Source organism: Schistocerca americana, chromosome 2 (assembly GCF_021461395.2).
Source record: "Schistocerca americana isolate TAMUIC-IGC-003095 chromosome 2, iqSchAmer2.1, whole genome shotgun sequence".
NCBI classification, from domain to species: domain Eukaryota; kingdom Metazoa; phylum Arthropoda; class Insecta; order Orthoptera; family Acrididae; genus Schistocerca; species Schistocerca americana.
In genome coordinates, this window is record NC_060120.1 from 746,940,641 (window position 1) to 746,958,166 (window position 17,526).

Here is a 17,526-nt window from a genome sequence, read left to right on the forward strand (position 1 = left end):
TAGAGTCCATGTGTTACTCACGTCTTACATAGAACTGTACTTTTGAACACTGAGAACTTTGTACTTCGAGAGAAGAGTTTAGTAAATACGTGCATCAAGTGTTGCTTTAATATTAAAAAAAAAAAAAATGGTTCAAATGGCTCTGAGCACTAGGGGACTTAACATCTGAGGTCATCAGTCCCCTAGAACTTAGAACTACTTAAACCTAACTAACCTAAGGACATCACACAACACCCAGCCATCACGAGGCAGAGAAAATCCCTGACCCCGCCGGGAATCGAACCCGGGAACCCGGGCGTGGGAAGCGAGAACGCTACCGCACGACCACGAGATGCGGGCTTTAATATTCAAAGTCACTTGTAAAAATTCAGCACATTCAAGGGGTATGGACTGTATGAAGTACACCTTTTTATCATTCTTGTAATAAAGTGAACTAATATTTCACCTGTTCTCCAAAAGCAATCAGAGAGCCCACGATTACGACCGGACAACTGTAGTTTTGTCAAGTCATAACAATGAGTTGGGAGAAATTACCGTCGACAGCTACGAAGTAATGAGATCAGCCATCATTCATACATGATACAGGCCCAAAACAAACAAATACACCTCCTTGCTGAAAACATGGGACGATGTACCTGAGATGTGCAATGGTAACCAGGTGTCTTCATGCTATTCTTCAGTGATCATCAAACGTCAGTCGTTGAAAATAAGCTTACACCAAGGATCCATACTCCAATCACGGTATTCATTTGCTCACATTTTTCGCACACCGTGGTGCTGGAGAGGGGGGAGGGGTTGTACTGCTGTTAACAATGGAAGCCTAGAGGTCAAACTGATCGTGTAGAGAGGTTGGGTACTGTCTGCGTAGACCTAGTACACCAACCTGACTCCAAAACGGCACCGCGCAGATGTGTTGCCATGTTGTCGGTGCAGCAAAGAATCATAATTAGTAGGTTGCGGTCACTGACCGTGGGTGACCATCATGTGGCAGATCTTTAACATTTTGTCTCTCAAATACAAACTGCATCTTCGAAAGTGTCGCTGCGGCGCACATAATTTGGTGGGCAACTTCCTGTGGTAAAAACCCTTACTGCCATACAATGACAATGAAATGATCCTTCGAGTCATGTTAACACCCTGAAAACTGTACTCTACAAGCAATATCCCACTGCCGGTTAAAGAGAGAACGCACTCTACGGAGCACTGAGAATGTAAATTTATTTTCGCCCTCACTACATGCACGGTAATCGCCAGCAACGATTACAGCGGCCAATACAAAGCATTGAGAAAGTGGTTGCCGATCAAAAATATGGAAGTCATGACGCTGCCGTAAAACCTAGTTTGAGCAGTCTATCTGTTTGGTGCAACTGACTATATATATATATGACTCATTAATCCTGCAGTCAAAGGCTACAACATTCGTGAAGTGGAAAACTTTATATTTCTCAACATCATAGGCTAATTGGCAAGTCTTTGCAAGAGACGAAAATTTTTCGAGACTGAAGTGGGTATTACGACTATTTTTATCCTATACAATTTCATGAAAAAAACTCCATCATTTGTGATACGTTTAGGTTGCAACTAAGGGTTTTATCCACTAAGTAATTACTTTATAACAGAGGCAGTAGTGGTACTGTTCCACTTCACTGGAGCGCACCAGATTTTACTAAGCGACTGTAGATTCAGGATAACCTGCTGCGTGCTACCTCACACGACTTATGCTGTCTATTTTCTCCGATAACTCTGAAAAATTGTCACAGGAGAAAGGAAACGTATCAAAAGTCCCTGTTCTGATATGCTAGCGTGTATGTCCTATAGGCGCAGCCTATGAGGAAAAAAGTTTTATGAATAGAATTTGAAAGACAGACGTAGAAATTATAGTGAGAGGGCATTTTTCAGTCCTCTACGCCGTCTATAAAAATTATAAACTGTTTTGTTCATAGTGTTAACATTTAATTGCCAATCTGTGACTGCATACTACTGTTTGGTATATTTTAAATACGATTGTTTTACGTTATTTTCAATTCGGAACAATTCGTAATTGGATTATATCAGCACTCTGGTTGTCAGCTTGTTTATAATTTCTGCACGTTGTTGCACAAGTACCCACTCTGAACTGTGGGGAATCTAACTTTTGACATGTATGGTATTTCAGATTATCTAGAGCATTACCTCTGTATGTTTGAAATATCTGAAAATATTAATCGCTGATGGAAATTAATTACCTGGGCTTTGAAAATGCTATGTCAAAGACTACGAATAAAATACTTTAAGCATCATCACGATCACTGTCAGCTGTTGGCGACAATGTTGCAATTTAAGTATTAAAAAATTGAGCTTATGCATAAACTTGAGCACGAACTCTGAACAGAGGTAGGGGTTGGTACTTAAGGTGCGATCACAGCAGATTTCGGACAGTTGTTGCCAACACTTCCCGCAAGTCTACCACTTCCTGTAAAATGAACTTGGTATGCACAATCTCATAAATATCAGCGGCAAATCAATGAGCAATGTAGAAGTGACAAATACTAAAATGTAGACTTTCACGGCAGGAAATATCATGTCCATTATAATTATCCGGGCTGTTATGCCGTGGTCGGTTGATGAATTTTGTCTCAATTCCCAACGTTTCGTCTCCGACTGCGGGAGACATCTTCAAGGGGTCCGTAGGTCGATGGGAGGTCCAACACACCCACTGGCTCGCTACTGACTGCCGCTAAATTCCGTGTCCACGCGCACCCGCGCCGCGGTGTGTCGTCACGTGTTTTGAAAACGTCAGTGCAATTGGCCGCTGTCCGTCGCCGTCGCCATCACCCAGTAGTGGACGGGTGGTACACATCTTCTTTAACACCGGCATCCATTTCACGCCCTCCTACTTTCGGTTGAAATTATTTGGGTGTTTAGCGATCTCGATTGCCTCCCTGTAGAGCCTTTCGTAGTATCCGCTTGTGGCCGCTAGTACTTGCGTCTCCTCGAAACGAATATTGTGGTTCCCTGGCTGGAAAGCATGCTCCGCAACAGCTGATCGTTCCGTTTCTCCTCTTCTACAATTTCCCTTGTGCTCTTCCAAACGTTTAGAAACAGTTCTTTTAGTTATACCCACATAAACATCACCACAGCTGCATGGGATCCTATACACTCCAGCTTTTCCAAAGGTTTGCGAGCGTCCTTGGCAGGCTTAAGGTATTCCTGTATCTTCCTGGTGGGCTTGTAAATTACGGTAATATTCCGCTTCGTCAAGATCCTCCCTATTCTTTCCGTTACATTTTTAACGAGCGGCAGGAAAACCTTAGATTTTGCAGTAGCCTGTACGTCAGTGTGATTTCTGCGTGGCTGCCTCAACGCACGTTTTATTTCGGCGGACGAATATCCGTTCTTCATTAGTGCATTGTGGAGATGTTCCATCTCAGCGTCGAGCAACTCAGGTTCACAAATATTTCTAGCTCTGTCCGCTAACGTCTTGATAACACCCCGCTTCTGTTGTGGGTGGTGGTTCGAATCCCGGTGCAAATAACGGTCCGTGTGCGTGAGTTTGCGGTATACTGAGTGGCCCAAACTACCATTTTCGTTTCTAAAAACAAGAACATCGAGGAAATGTAATTTGCCGTCTACCTCCTCCTCCACTGTAAACAAAATTCTCGAGTTTATGCTGTTTAGATGTTCGTAGAACCGGCTTAGTTCCTCCCTACCATGTCTCCAAAGCACAAACGTGTCATCCACGTATCGGAACCATACATTTGGTTTTTTGCTGGCAGTACCTAAGGCCTGTTCTTCGAATTTCTCCATAAAGAAGTTTGCAATTACGGGACTTAGGGGGCTTCCCATAGCCACGCCATCCGTTTGCTCATAAAACTGTTCATTCCAGCCCCCTAACATCTAAACAGCATAAACTCTAGAATTTTGTTTACAGTGGAGGAGGTGGTAGACGGCAAATTACATTTCCTCGATGTGCTTGTTTTTAGAAACGAAAATGGTAGTTTGGGCCACTCAGTATACCGCAAACCCACGCACACGGACCGTTATTTGCACCGGGATTCGAACCACCACCCACAACAGAAGTGGGGTGTTATCAAGACGTCAGCGGACAGAGCTAGAAATATTTGTGAACCTGAGTTGCTCGACGCTGAGATGGAACGTCTCCACAATGCACTAATGAAGAACGGATATTCGTCCGCCGAAATAAAACGTGCGTTGAGGCAGCCACGCAGAAATCATACTGACGTACAGGCTACTGCAAAATCTAAGGTTTTCCTGCCGCTTGTTAAAAATGTAACGGAAAGAATAGGGAGGATCTTGACGAAACGGAATATTAGCGTAATTTACAAGCCCATCAGGAAGATACAGGAATACCTTAAGCCTACCAAGGACGCTCGCAAACCTTTGGAAAAAGGTGGAGTGTATAGGATCACATGCAGCTGTGGTGATGTTTATGTGGGTACAACTAAAAGAACTGTTTCTAAACGTTTGGAAGAGCACAAGGGAAATTGTAGAAGAGGAGAAACGGAACGATCAGCTGTTGCGGAGCATGCTTTCCAGCCAGGTAACCACAATATTCGTTTCGAGGAGACGCAAGTACTAGCGGCCACAAGCGGATACTACGAAAGGCTCTACAGGGAGGCAATCGAAATCGCTAAACACCCAAATAATTTCAACCGAAAGTAGGAGGGCGTGAAATGGATGCCGGTGTTAAAGAAGATGTGTACCACCCGTCCACTACTGGGTGATGGCGACGGCGACGGACAGCAGCCAATTGCACTGACGTTTTCAAAACACGTGACGACACACCGCGGCTCGGGTGCGCGTGGACACGGAATTTAGCGGCAGTCAGTAGCGAGCCAGTGGGTGTGTTGGACCCCCCATCGACCTACGGACCCCCATGAAGATGTCTCCCGCAGTCGGAGACGAAACGTTGGGAATTGAGACAAAATTCATCAACCGACCACGGCATAACAGCCCGGATAATTATAATGGACAAGAAGTGACAAAGCCAATTTGTACCTAACTGCCGGCCGCGGTGGCCGAGCGGTTCTAGGCACTTCAGTCCGGAACCGCGCGACTGCTACGGTCGCAGGTTCGAATCCTGCCTCGGGTATGGATGTGTGTGATGTCCTTAGGTTAGTTAGGTTTAAGTAGTTCTAAGTTCTAGGGGGCTGATGACCTCAGATGTTAAGTCCCCTAGTGCTCAGAGCCATTTTTGTACCTAACTTACTTGATCTAAGTCAATGACACAGTATTTATCCGTTAATACAAACACATTAGACAGTAGCGTGTCTGAAGCCTTTTCCAAATCAAAACTGTTGTGACTTGGCAAGACAGCCAACCCACTAGGAGATAGCCGAAAGGCACGCGTTTAAGCTCACGCAGGCTGGCGTGAGGTCTTGAACAGTTAAAGGAATTGAGTCAAGTAAAAAAAGTACGGAGCTTCTGGAATACTTAACTTTAATCCATAATTGGTGAACATCGGTCGGACGGTACATGCATCACAAGATAAATAGCATATGATAATGGCGCCTTGCTAGGTCGTAGCAAATGACGTAGCTGAAGGCTATGCTAACTATCGTCTCGGCAACTGAGTGCGTGATTTTGTCAGTGAACCATCGCTAGCAAAGTCGGCTGTACAACTGGGGCGAGTGCTAGGACGTCTCTCTAGACCTGCCGTGTGGCGGCGCTCGGTCTGCAATCACTGATAGTGGCGACACGCGGGTCCGACGTATACTAACGGACCGCGGCCGATTTAAAGGCTACCACCTAGCAAGTGTGGTGTCTGGCGGTGACACCACAAAAACCATCATAACAAACTGGCGATAAATAGCGTTCTTAATATACTTTTCTGAAAAGTGGCACAAAGAGTAATTATTGTGGATAGTTTGGTGGCTGGCGAATATGACCAGAAATACCCGTGGATTCCGGCATGCCGCACACGTCTCTCAAGGCGACTTCTACGCCAAGCAGCAGTGCCGTCGGCAAACCAAGTGCGTTATTATATATTACATCGAGATCGATGTGTAGTATGACGGGGCAAACTGCCTGTGGCAGTCTCCACAACATCCCCATGCAGTTTCATGTGCTGCACTTTGCGGCACATATGAAAAATACATTGTTGGATAGTAGCGAAAACCTTTCACAAGTTTTTCGGTTTCACTTGCCACTTAAAACAGAGTACTATATGGTCCGACGTAATAAAGCTCATAACTTGAAACTCCAGTCACATTGGAGATTGACGTCTCCCTGGCAAGGAATACGTGATGTTTACGCCACACTCGCGGAGTGAAATTGCAGCAAACTTGCTCGTTCAACAATTACCGACTAACAGTAATTTAGCTGTTCTCCTATGAAAAATAACTACATTAATTTTAAGCTAATAATGAAATTCTTAAATAATTGTAGCTTTATCCACGAAACACCTGGAAAATTCCTAACACAAAGATACAGAGATGGCTACAGGGCCTTCAGGGCAAAATTAGATGAAAGAATATTCTTCGCAGCGCGCCTTGTAATTTTCCTTCGTGCTTTCTTGTCAGACCAACAAAATAGTTATCTCTGTTATTCTTGTGGTCTTCGGTCAGTAGGGTACTGTGATGCAGCTCTCCATGCCAGCCCATCCTGTGAAGCCTCATCATCACTATATATACCGCAACCTACGTCCACTTCAACCTGATTGGTTTTCCTCTACAATTTTTAGCCCCCCCCCCCCCACCTCTCTCCATTACTAACTTGTCACTTCTCTTATGCCTCAGGGTATGTCCCATTAACTGATTCCTTCTTTTAATAAAGTTGTGCCATAATTTTTTTTTCTCAATTCAATTCAGTAAGTCTTCAAATGTAACTCGATCTACCCCTCCAAACTTCAGCATTATTCTATGCTATCACATTTCAAAACGTTCAATTCTTTTCTTGTTTGAACTGCTTATCGTCTATATTTCACTTCCATACAAGACTACAGCCGCCAGACCAATAACTTCATAAAAGGCATATATTAGATGTTAATAAATTCCTCTGTTTCAGAAATGCTTTTATTGCTGTTGCCAGTCTGCTTTTTATATGTTCCCCATTTTGGCCACCGTCAAAATTTTGCTGCTCAAATAACAAAGATCATTTACTAGATTGGTGTGAAAAATTTAAGGACGAAAGTAAACTTCGCGTGTTGTGTCACCGTCAAGTAACACAGTTCGATGGAACTTGGACCACGCATACAGTACAGTACAATACAGAAGGCAACTGAAAGAAGTACGCAATCAGACGAACAAAGCTACCACTTTTACTCAATAAAATAATGACATGATGTCATCGCGATTCATGATGGTTCCCTGGACAATACAAAACGCGACACATGGGTGTGTGATCACTATGGACTGCAATGCATGCTCTGCAACGTTTTCCCTTGTTGGCCACAAGGCTGATGAGGAGGTCTCGGTAGGGCGTTCCAATCTTCCACCAGCGCGGTTCGCAACAGCTAGTTTTTCGTTGGTTCATGCGGACAGGCCGCAATACGTCTCCTCGACGCATCTCATATGCGCTCGGTGGAATTAAAATAGGTGGAATGGTCAGGCCCATCCGTTCGCCGAATATTTTCTCGTTCCGAGAGTTCGTCTATCTGCGCTGTTCGATGAGACCGGACACTGTCATCGACAAAAATTATGTCAGAGTCGAATGCACTCCCTAAAAGAGCGCATAGTGAAGGAGTACAGTCACAATAACGTTGACCTATGACTGTAACGTGTTCAGAGATTTTGATGTCGGTGCGCCCATGGAACATACCTCCCCACACCCTACCATCAAATGATAATGTTCGAGAATGCTGGACGTAGCTGCATATGGCGAGAGGTGGGAACATGTAACGCACCTATGAGCATTGTCGAACAAGATCGTTTTGGAGGACCAGGAGTTATGGTGTGAGGAGGCACTAGACTGTATGGGCGTTTTGACCTCCAAATCTCTGAACACCGTACAATCACTGAAAACGTTATTGTGAAACTGTATTCCTTCCCCCATGCGCGTCTTTCCAGGGGTACAGTCGACCCTGACTTAACTGTTATGAATGACGATCCATGACCGCATCGAACAGCGTAGGTGGAGGATCTTTTGGACAGAAACGTCAATTGGTTGCCATCGAACATGTATGGGATGCGTTGGGAATCCGTTTTGTAGCACGACACTTGCACCAAAGACTAGCCAGCAGTTGCCAACCGCTTCACAAGAACTCCTTACCAGCTACGTGGTCAGCAACGGGAGCACGCTGCAGAACATTAATTACCGCCCATGATGATCACACACACACTATTAAGAGCCACGTCTTGCCTTCTGTAACGTCCAGGAGATGAAACGCGAGGACTTCAGTGTAATAACTGTCTTTGAATAAAAGTGACATTTCTATTCGTGTCATTGTGTATTTCTATCACTTACCTTTTGTACTATACTGTAGCAATTCTTTCTATGTAAAGTCCAAATTTCATCGAGTTATATTGCATGGCAGTGACACATCATATGAATATTACTTTTGCCCCAAGTTTTGCAGACAAGGGTAATTTTAATGTGTTATTTCCCATCTAATTCCTTCAGCATCGCCAGATTTACTTCAACTACATTCCATTGTCCTTCTACGACTTTTATTAGCTGGTGTTCATCTTATAATCTCTTTTCCAAGACGCTGTACATTTCGTTCATCTGCTCTTCAAAGTCTTTAAGCGTCTCTAACAGAAAATGCCATCGGCAAACTGCAAAGTTTTTATTTCTTCTCTCTGAATTTTAATTCCCATTATAATTTTCTCCTAGGTTTTCTTCGCAGCTTGCTAAAATTGCAGACTGAATAACGTCGCGGATAGGTTACAACCCTGTCTCACTCCCTACTAAACTACGACTTCCCTTTCATGTCCTTCGACTCTCGTAACTGGAAGCTGGTATCTGTGTAATCACCTTTAGTTCCCTGCATTTTATCCGTCGAAGTTTCGTAGAGTGGAGTGTAGTCCACTCGACACCGTCACCGTCAACGGCTTTCTCTAACTAATCAAACACTATAAATGTACTTTTGCCTTTCTTCAACTTATCTTCTATGATAAATCGAAGTAGTAGTATTGCTTCATCTGTTCCTACATTTCTCCGGAAGCCGAACTGATCTTCCCCATGGTCGGGGTCTACGAGATTTTCCATTTTCCTGTAAACAATTCGTGTCAATATTTTGCAACCATAAACTGATGGTTCGGTTGTAATCACTCCTGTCAGCTTGACGCGCAAGTCGTCGAAGTGTCATCAAATACAGAATAAAGTGTTGCACCATGCAGACCAAGAACCCCAGACGGCTTCAGTGCACTGTGAAACGCTGCACTGACGACCAACAGCCGTATTCAATTAAGAATGAACTAGCAAACTGCGATTATGGTTTCACATCACCTGTCGAATATATCAGAATAAATGTAAATTTGTGCCAGAACGGTACACAGCAAGTCAATGATGAAAGAAAACAGTGTGTCACCCTGCACGGGAATCACGGTAATACAGTGAGAGAACGAGAAATTTGGGCGGCTCCTGGAGGCATGATACGATAGCGGAAGTGGTTAATGCGACCGCTCACGAAGGGGGAAAACGGGGTTTGAGTCCAGGTCCGGCACAAATTTTCATTTGTTCTGAAATACTCTAAGCTGGGGAGGAGCCATAATAGCAATCTGTGAGTTCGTTCTAAACCCCAGGCCAAGATATCCTGGCCAATAATGCCGCATGATCATTTCATTCTTTTTACATGTGGTAGCACCTGCCTTCTAAAGAGTTACCTAACTGAATTTATGGTATAGGGCATCTGTGGTCTCCAGTGGATCGTTGAGAGTAATTCCATTTCGTTTGATTTATTAGCCCCATGTATTTTCATATCTGAACGGCACTGGAAAAAAAAATATTTTCAGACAGTGCAAATTTCGACAGTGTATAATTCGTCTTTCTTGCAAACAAACTTGCTCCATTCGCTCACGGCACTTGCTGTTGGCAACTTTACTCTTAGCCCTGAAGCACTTCGTACGGCAACTAAAGAGCGACGACAACCACATCAGAATACTTTTGCACCTGTGTTTGGTTCAAATGGCTCTGAGCACTATGGGACTTAACTTCTGAGGTCATCAGTCACCTAGAACTTACAACTACTTAAACCTAACTAACCTAAGGACATCACACACATCCATGCCCGAGGCAGGATTCGAACCTGCGACCGTAGCGGTCGAGCGGTTCCGGACTGGAGTGCCTAGAACCACCCGGCCACCGGGCCGGCACCTGTGTTTTGTGACGCCCGTTTTGGTGATTGTATTATTACAGGATTTTTCACAATCGCCAAGGTATTTTCGCAGACTCAAAGATATCTGGTGCAAGAAACCGAATAAAATATACACTCCTGGAAATTGAAATAAGAACACCGTGAATTCATTGTCCCATGAAGGGGAAACTTTATTGACACATTCCTGGGGTCAGATACATCACATGATCACACTGACAGAACCACAGGCACATAGACACAGGCAACAGAGCATGCACAATGTCGGCACTAGTACAGTGTATATCCACCTTTCGCAGCAATGCAGGCTGCTATTCTCCCATGGAGACGATCGTAGAGATGCTGGATGTAGTCCTGTGGAACGGCTTGCCATGCCATTTCCACCTGGCGCCTCAGTTGGACCAGCGTTCGTGCTGGACGTGCAGACCGCGTGAGACGACGCTTCATCCAGTCCCAAACATGCTCAATGGGTGACAGATCCGGAGATCTTCCTGGCCAGGGTAGTTGACTTACACCTTCTAGAGCACGTTGGGTGGCACGGGAGACATGCGGACGTGCATTGTCCTGTTGGAACAGCAAGTTCCCTTGCCGGTCTGGGAATGGTAGAACGATGGGTTCGATGACGGTTTGGATGTACCGTGCACTATTCAGTGTCCCCTCGACGATCACCAGTGGTGTACGGCCAGTGTAGGAGATCGCTCCCCACACCATGATGCCGGGTGTTGGCCCTGTGTGCCTCGGTCGTATGCAGTCCTGATTGTGGTGCTCACCTGCGCGGCGCCAAACACGCATACGACCATCATTGGCACCAAGGCAGAAGCGACTCTCATCGCTGAAGACGACACGTCTCCATTCGTCCCTCCATTCACGCCTGTCGCGATACCACTGGAGGCGGGCTGCACGATGTTGGGGCGTGAGCGGAAGACGGCCTAACGGTGTGCGGGACCGTAGCCCAGCTTCATGGAGACGGTTGCGAATGGTCCTCGCCGATACCCCAGGAGCAACAGTGTCCCTAATTTGCTGGGAAGTGGCGGTGCGGTCCCCTACGGCACTGCGTAGGATCCTACGGTCTTGGCGTGCATCCGTGCGTCGCTGCGGTCCGGTCCCAGGTCGACGGGCACGTGCACCTTCCGCCGACCACTGGCGACAACATCGATGTACTGTGGAGACCTCACGCCCCACGTGTTGAGCAATTCGGCAGTACGTCCACCCGGCCTCCCGCATGCCCACTATACGCCCTCGCTCAAAGTCCGTCAACTGCACATACGGTTCACGTCCACGCTGTCGCGGCATGCTACCAGTGTTAAAGACTGCGATGGAGCTCCGTATGCCACGGCAAACTGGCTGACACTGACGGCGGCGGTGCACAAATGCTGCGCAGCTAGCGCCATTCGACGGCCAACACCGCGGTTCCTGGTGTGTCCGCTGTGCCGTGCGTGTGATCATTGCTTGTACAGCCCTCTCGCAGTGTCCGGAGCAAGTATGGTGGGTCTGACACACCGGTGTTAATGTGTTCTTTTTTCCATTTCCAGGAGTGTAATTAGATCATTACTCTGCAATAAGCCACCGGAGACCATTGGTCCCTTATATCAAAATACTCGGAAAATATCTCTGAATAGCCTCTGTAATTTTCTCGGTGTAATTCACGTTCATCCTGTATAAATGGAGCTGCACTGCAACGGTGTTACTTGAGAAAGCCGTCGCAAATTTTGAAACGGATGCAAACTTGCGCGAGCAAAACGTCCTCTATAGCATTTTTCTTAAAACAGCAGCAATGCGTAAATAAAATTAAAAAAAAAAACACTACATACAATGTTTAATGTTCACTCAAGAAAGTCCAAAGTGAACGAGCTCTGTATTCAAATCACAAGCAGAAATGTGAACGTGTTTGGATGTCTGCGAAGGTCGGGCTAGGAATGTGCCAGCCATAGTGCTACAACAAGTAAAGGAGTTTCAGTGGTTCTTGCCGACACTTCCACGGTTCACATGTCGTCGTTCCAGCACTTCTACAGTGGTCATTCGCTCAACAGCAGGCGTATGACTGTTCTGCTCAACTCTCTTGCAGCGCGCAAGACAATCTCTAAGTCATCATACTTGTGCAGAAATGTTTAGCAACGATCATACGAGGAGCGAACATGAATTTGCATTATTAAGGGCAACAATCAAATATAAATTCAAGCTTTGCACGGCAAAGCTGTTACTCATTTCTATAGCATCGCCAGAGTACAAAAAACTCGGCGCACAGTCTTGAAAATATAGAAGCTCGATCAGAGACTCGTTCTCCACTTTTGAAAGAGAAAAACGCTTAAACTTTACGTGGGATTGTTGCCGTATTTACAGACGATACCACTAAGTATGACACTGCGGTTAAGTGGTAATGTACAAAGGAGTCTGTGTGAGACTTGCGTTTAAGTGTAAGAGTCTGTAATTAGTGTTTGTTGAACTTGCGCTGTGTGTGTGTGTGTGTGTGTGTGTCGTTGGTTTGGTAACACTGTGCACTCACGTTCCTTTAACGAAATTTGAACCGGCTACCTCCGGATATAACAACACCCCAAAAGCGTGCGTTACCGACCTCGCCTTCCCCCCCCCCCCCCCCCCCCCATCCCCCATCACACCTCTTCCTGTACAGCAGTTATTCTCTTTAACAACTTAAGAGAGACAATTTCATAATGTTTCGGTCACACAGGAAGTCACATACTTCCTCTATTAAAAAGTAAAAGAAATGAGACTGCTTCCTTTATAATGAAACTTATGACGTGGTGTGTTAGTGCTGTTGGTTTCAACACCACACTGCTTGACACAGTATTCTTCTTTTGATGGTGGTTATGTCCTTGCCTTCCCACAACTTTTGAACTGACGTACCCAACCACTTCCAGGGGAACCTACAGTTTAACATGGACTTCGAATCATGGCGCAATCCGGCACATTCCACATTAATAAACAATTCCAGGCGTGAAAGAAATGATAAGTGACAGTTAAAAATCGTAGATCTGACGAGGATCGAATCCCTCGTAACCTGGCACTTAATCAGTCTTTTTTCCAACTTAATTTTACTTTACAAAATTATCTCACTTTTCATACAATTGCGTTTTTATGAGCAACTTTAAACAATATCAAAATTACGATTTATAAATAAACTACTTACACGATGAAAAAACAAAAATAGTGTTGCTTTCAACGAGAAGCCATAAGTAACTTGATCGCTAATTACACCTGGCAATTGCAGCTTTCGTACAGTAAGGACTTCCTTCGATACTCACACATGAAAAGAAACTGGTAAGTGGGGTATTTACACTGTCACTCTTATCTGGTGGCATTGCTGTATCTCTTGTTTCACCTTCTGAGGCTTCTCTTATGAGTTGGTAGGCCATAAATAATCTCTCTACAGTACTTGATGCGATCGACTGCGGCTTCTCTAGAGTACAAGCTGTCTGCAGAAGTAGTCTCGAATAGTAATTTTCAGTTTCATCTTTCCCTACTTCAGCCTCTAGCACCATCTCTCGAGAACATTTATGAATTCATTTCCTGACTTTTTTTCAACAGGATATTTATTCGTTGAATGTGTTTACCATTCGACTTTTCAGCTATTAAAACACTGGGAATGCTGGGTGGCACTAATTTCCGCCGACATCGTGAAGCTCGCACATTTTCCATAATTCTTGGATTTGGCATTCATACGAGGGTCACTCCAAAAGAAATGCACACTATTTTTTTTAAATCCATTTGTTATTCTACATGTCTGAAAGTTTTACAGTGTGTAGATACATCCTTTAGGAACAATATTTTCATTTCTCCACATAATTTCCATCCCTCTCAACTGCATTACGCCATGTTGGAACCAGCACCTGTATACCCGCACGGTAAATTTCTGGACCAACCTGTTGGAGCCACTGTTTGGCAGCGTGCACAAGGGAGTCGTCATCTTCAAACCTTGTTCCACGAAGAGAGTCTTTCAGTTTCCCAAAGAGATGATAGTCACATGGAGCCAGGTCAGGACTGTAAGGCGGGAGCTTCTATGTTGTCCATCCTGAACCCACCTGGCACAAACCTTTTTTAACGCCAACACTTTCAGTATTCTGCAAACACTTCCTTCCCCTATCCCAACGTAGCGTGACAGTTCGTTCACTGTGATGCGCCTGTCAGCAGTCGCCAACTCGTTAACTCTCTGCACATTGTCTGGAGTGTGTGCAGTACGACGCCTGCCGCTGCGAGGACAATCCTCAATATTGCCGTGCCCGCTTTCATTACGTAACCTGCTTGCCCACCGACTAACTGTACTGCGATCGACAGCAGCATCTCCATACACCTTTTTCAACCTCTTGTGGATGTTTCCCACTGTCTCGTTTTCACAGCACAGGAATTAGCACGTTGCTTCTGACGAACGTCAAGTGTAGCAGCCATCTTGAAGACACGCTGTGACGTGGCCACTCACGGGAACAAGTTGAACTAAGTTTTGAAACAAGCGGAAAGGATGCATCTACACACTGTAAAACTTTCACACATGCAGAATGAAAACTGTATGTTTACAAAAATAGTGTGCATTTCTTTTGGAGTGACCCTCGTAATTTTGGGCTAATCTCACGTTGCCTGGTACAACAACACATTTTTTGGCGTGAAATACGACAGAATATAGCAACACCAATGTCTGTGTACGTACACACATTCCGCAAAAATGGTTCAAATGACTCTGAGCACTATGGGACTTAACATCTGAGGTCATCAGTACCCTAGACTTAGAACTACTTAAACCTAACTAACCTAAGGACGTCACACACATCCATGCCCCAGGCAGGATTCGAACCTGCGACCGTAGCGGCTGCGCGGTTCCAGACTGTTGCGCCTAGAACCGCTTGTCACACATTCCGCCATGAGGATTTAAACGATCTATATTGGTCCCATATTTAGTCGTATTTTAGCCAGCCGCTGTGACCGAGCGGTTCTAGGCGCTTCAGTCCGGAACCACGCGGCTGCTACTGTCTCAGGTTCGAATTCTGCCTCTGGCATGGATGTGTGTGATGTCCTTAGGTTAGTTAGGTTTACGTAGGGGACTGATGACCTCAGATGTCAAGTCCCATAGTGCTTAGAGCCAATTGAACCATTTAGTCGTATTTTACTTCAAGAAATGTACAGTGCTACAAACCAACGTAAGATTAGGCCCAAAACGTCAGTGCCAAATCCAGGAAAATGTGCAAGTGGACGACACTCACTGACCTCGGCAGAAATCATACAAAATGTCACCACTGACGACCTTTTAAGTCAATAAAAAGAAACGCATTTCGTAAGACAGAAACGATTTTTTAGCTTAAAAACTTATTTTAAATATGACCACAGAAATGAAAAATTTACTTTATTTATGTCTTGTTTGTTTTAACATCGCATATCAAATAAAAATATGTATTCAACTTCTTTGTGGTGAACTTTTAGAAAGTTAGGGTATTCGGTGTTGATGTTGAAGACATATCCAATAATTAATATATTCGCCCAGCGTAGGAACGAATTAATGACTCAGATTAAGAGTCTCAAGTGCTACTGATTTTGTGTATGAGGGGCAGTAAAATGAAAACCGAAGAGCCGGCACAATGGGATCACGAAAGGGTTCCATTCAAAAGCGATCACCACACGCTTTAAGACGTTTATTCCAGTTAGAGAAAGACGATCAATTCGTGTCTCGTAGAACACGGTCGGCCACTGACGGATTTACGACCACCCACTCTCGCACTTCCTCGTCCAACTGAAACCGACGTCCACGCATGTCTCTCTTCAGGTCGCCAAAGATGTGAGAAATCACACTGTGAACGTTCCGTGCTGTACAGACGAAGTTGCAGTGTTTCCCAACCAAATCGCTGAAGCGTAGCCTTCGTCCGATTGGCAGTGTTGGGGCGGCCGTTATCGTGCAACAGGATGGTTCCGTCCCATAGGATTCGTAGGCTTTTTGACTTTATGACGCATCGCAGTTTCCGCAAAGCGTCTTCATAGCGCTGCTCATTATCTGCGGTTCCACGCTCGGGGATCTCGACGAGCGGAGGGCCCCTGCGGTCGAAGGAGGAGGCCATCATGATCTTAGTGGACCTTGAGTGGACAGCTTTGGATTTCTTTGGAGAGGGAGATGTTTCCACAGTTGGCTTTGCCATTTGCCTAGGGCTGTCGGACGGAGTCGCTGAATAACACTGCAACATCCTCTGTACAGCCCGCATCTTTCACCGTGTGGTTTTCGCACCTTCGGCGACCTGAGGTATGATATCCGTGGACGTTCGATTTCAGTCGGATAAGGAAGTGCGAGAGTGGGTGCGGATGTACATCAATCAGTGGCCGACCGCGTTCTACGAAACACGAATTAATTGTCTCGTCTCCCAGTGGGATAAATGTCTTAACGCGTGGGATGATTACTTTTGAAATGAACCATTCCAGGGTTCTGTTGTGGCAGGTGTCCATTTTTCATTTGAATGCCCTCATATTTGGATGGGTCTCATTCTTATGTTAAAGTACAGACAACTGTTTCTACTTGGGACGTTGTCCGGAACACCTGAGCCACAGAGGACGGGAGCTGCAGCCACGTACCTGCAGAGCGTCATCGTCGTCGTCGGCGCCGCTGTGCGCCTGCTCCGGCGGGGGCCCCGGTCCCGGGGAGAAGGCGCGCAGCACCACGATGCACTCCACCTGCGCGTCGCCCACCGCGCCCGTCTGCGTGCTCACCTCCATTATCGCGGGCAACAGCTTACCGGCGGACCGCACTAGCTTGGCGCTCTTCGCGTTTCTCGACACGACTTCGGCGACAACTGCCAAACAAACACAGCGATATCTCATTACAGTTTGTGGGAAGGAAACGTCGCTAACGCCACACTGTAACCTCATCACCCACCTTTCGATTATTTATATTGTGTCTTGGTTGGAATAGCTGTGTAAGACGCTCTCCAAGTCACATGGAATAAATGTTGCCACTCGAGGAAGGTGCTTTGTATTGTTCCGCAGTTCAGAATTTCATATTATTGTGTGATGGTATGCGGTGTGAGAGTGTGTCTGCTGTTTTTAAAGGTGTTACTTATGCAGGTATGGAAGCCGATTGCTGGATGTCAGTTTCGTGATGTCGTTAGTTGACATGAATACTGAACAATATCCAAACCTTTTCTATGACACACACACACTATATGTATATATCGGGTGTCTCCCGCAGGGGTCGTTAGGTGCGTTTTCTCTGATGTTTCGACAGATATTTGTAGTTTCTTTTTCGCAACATTTAGCTGGGGTCAGGCCAAAAATCTCCTGCTCACCACGTC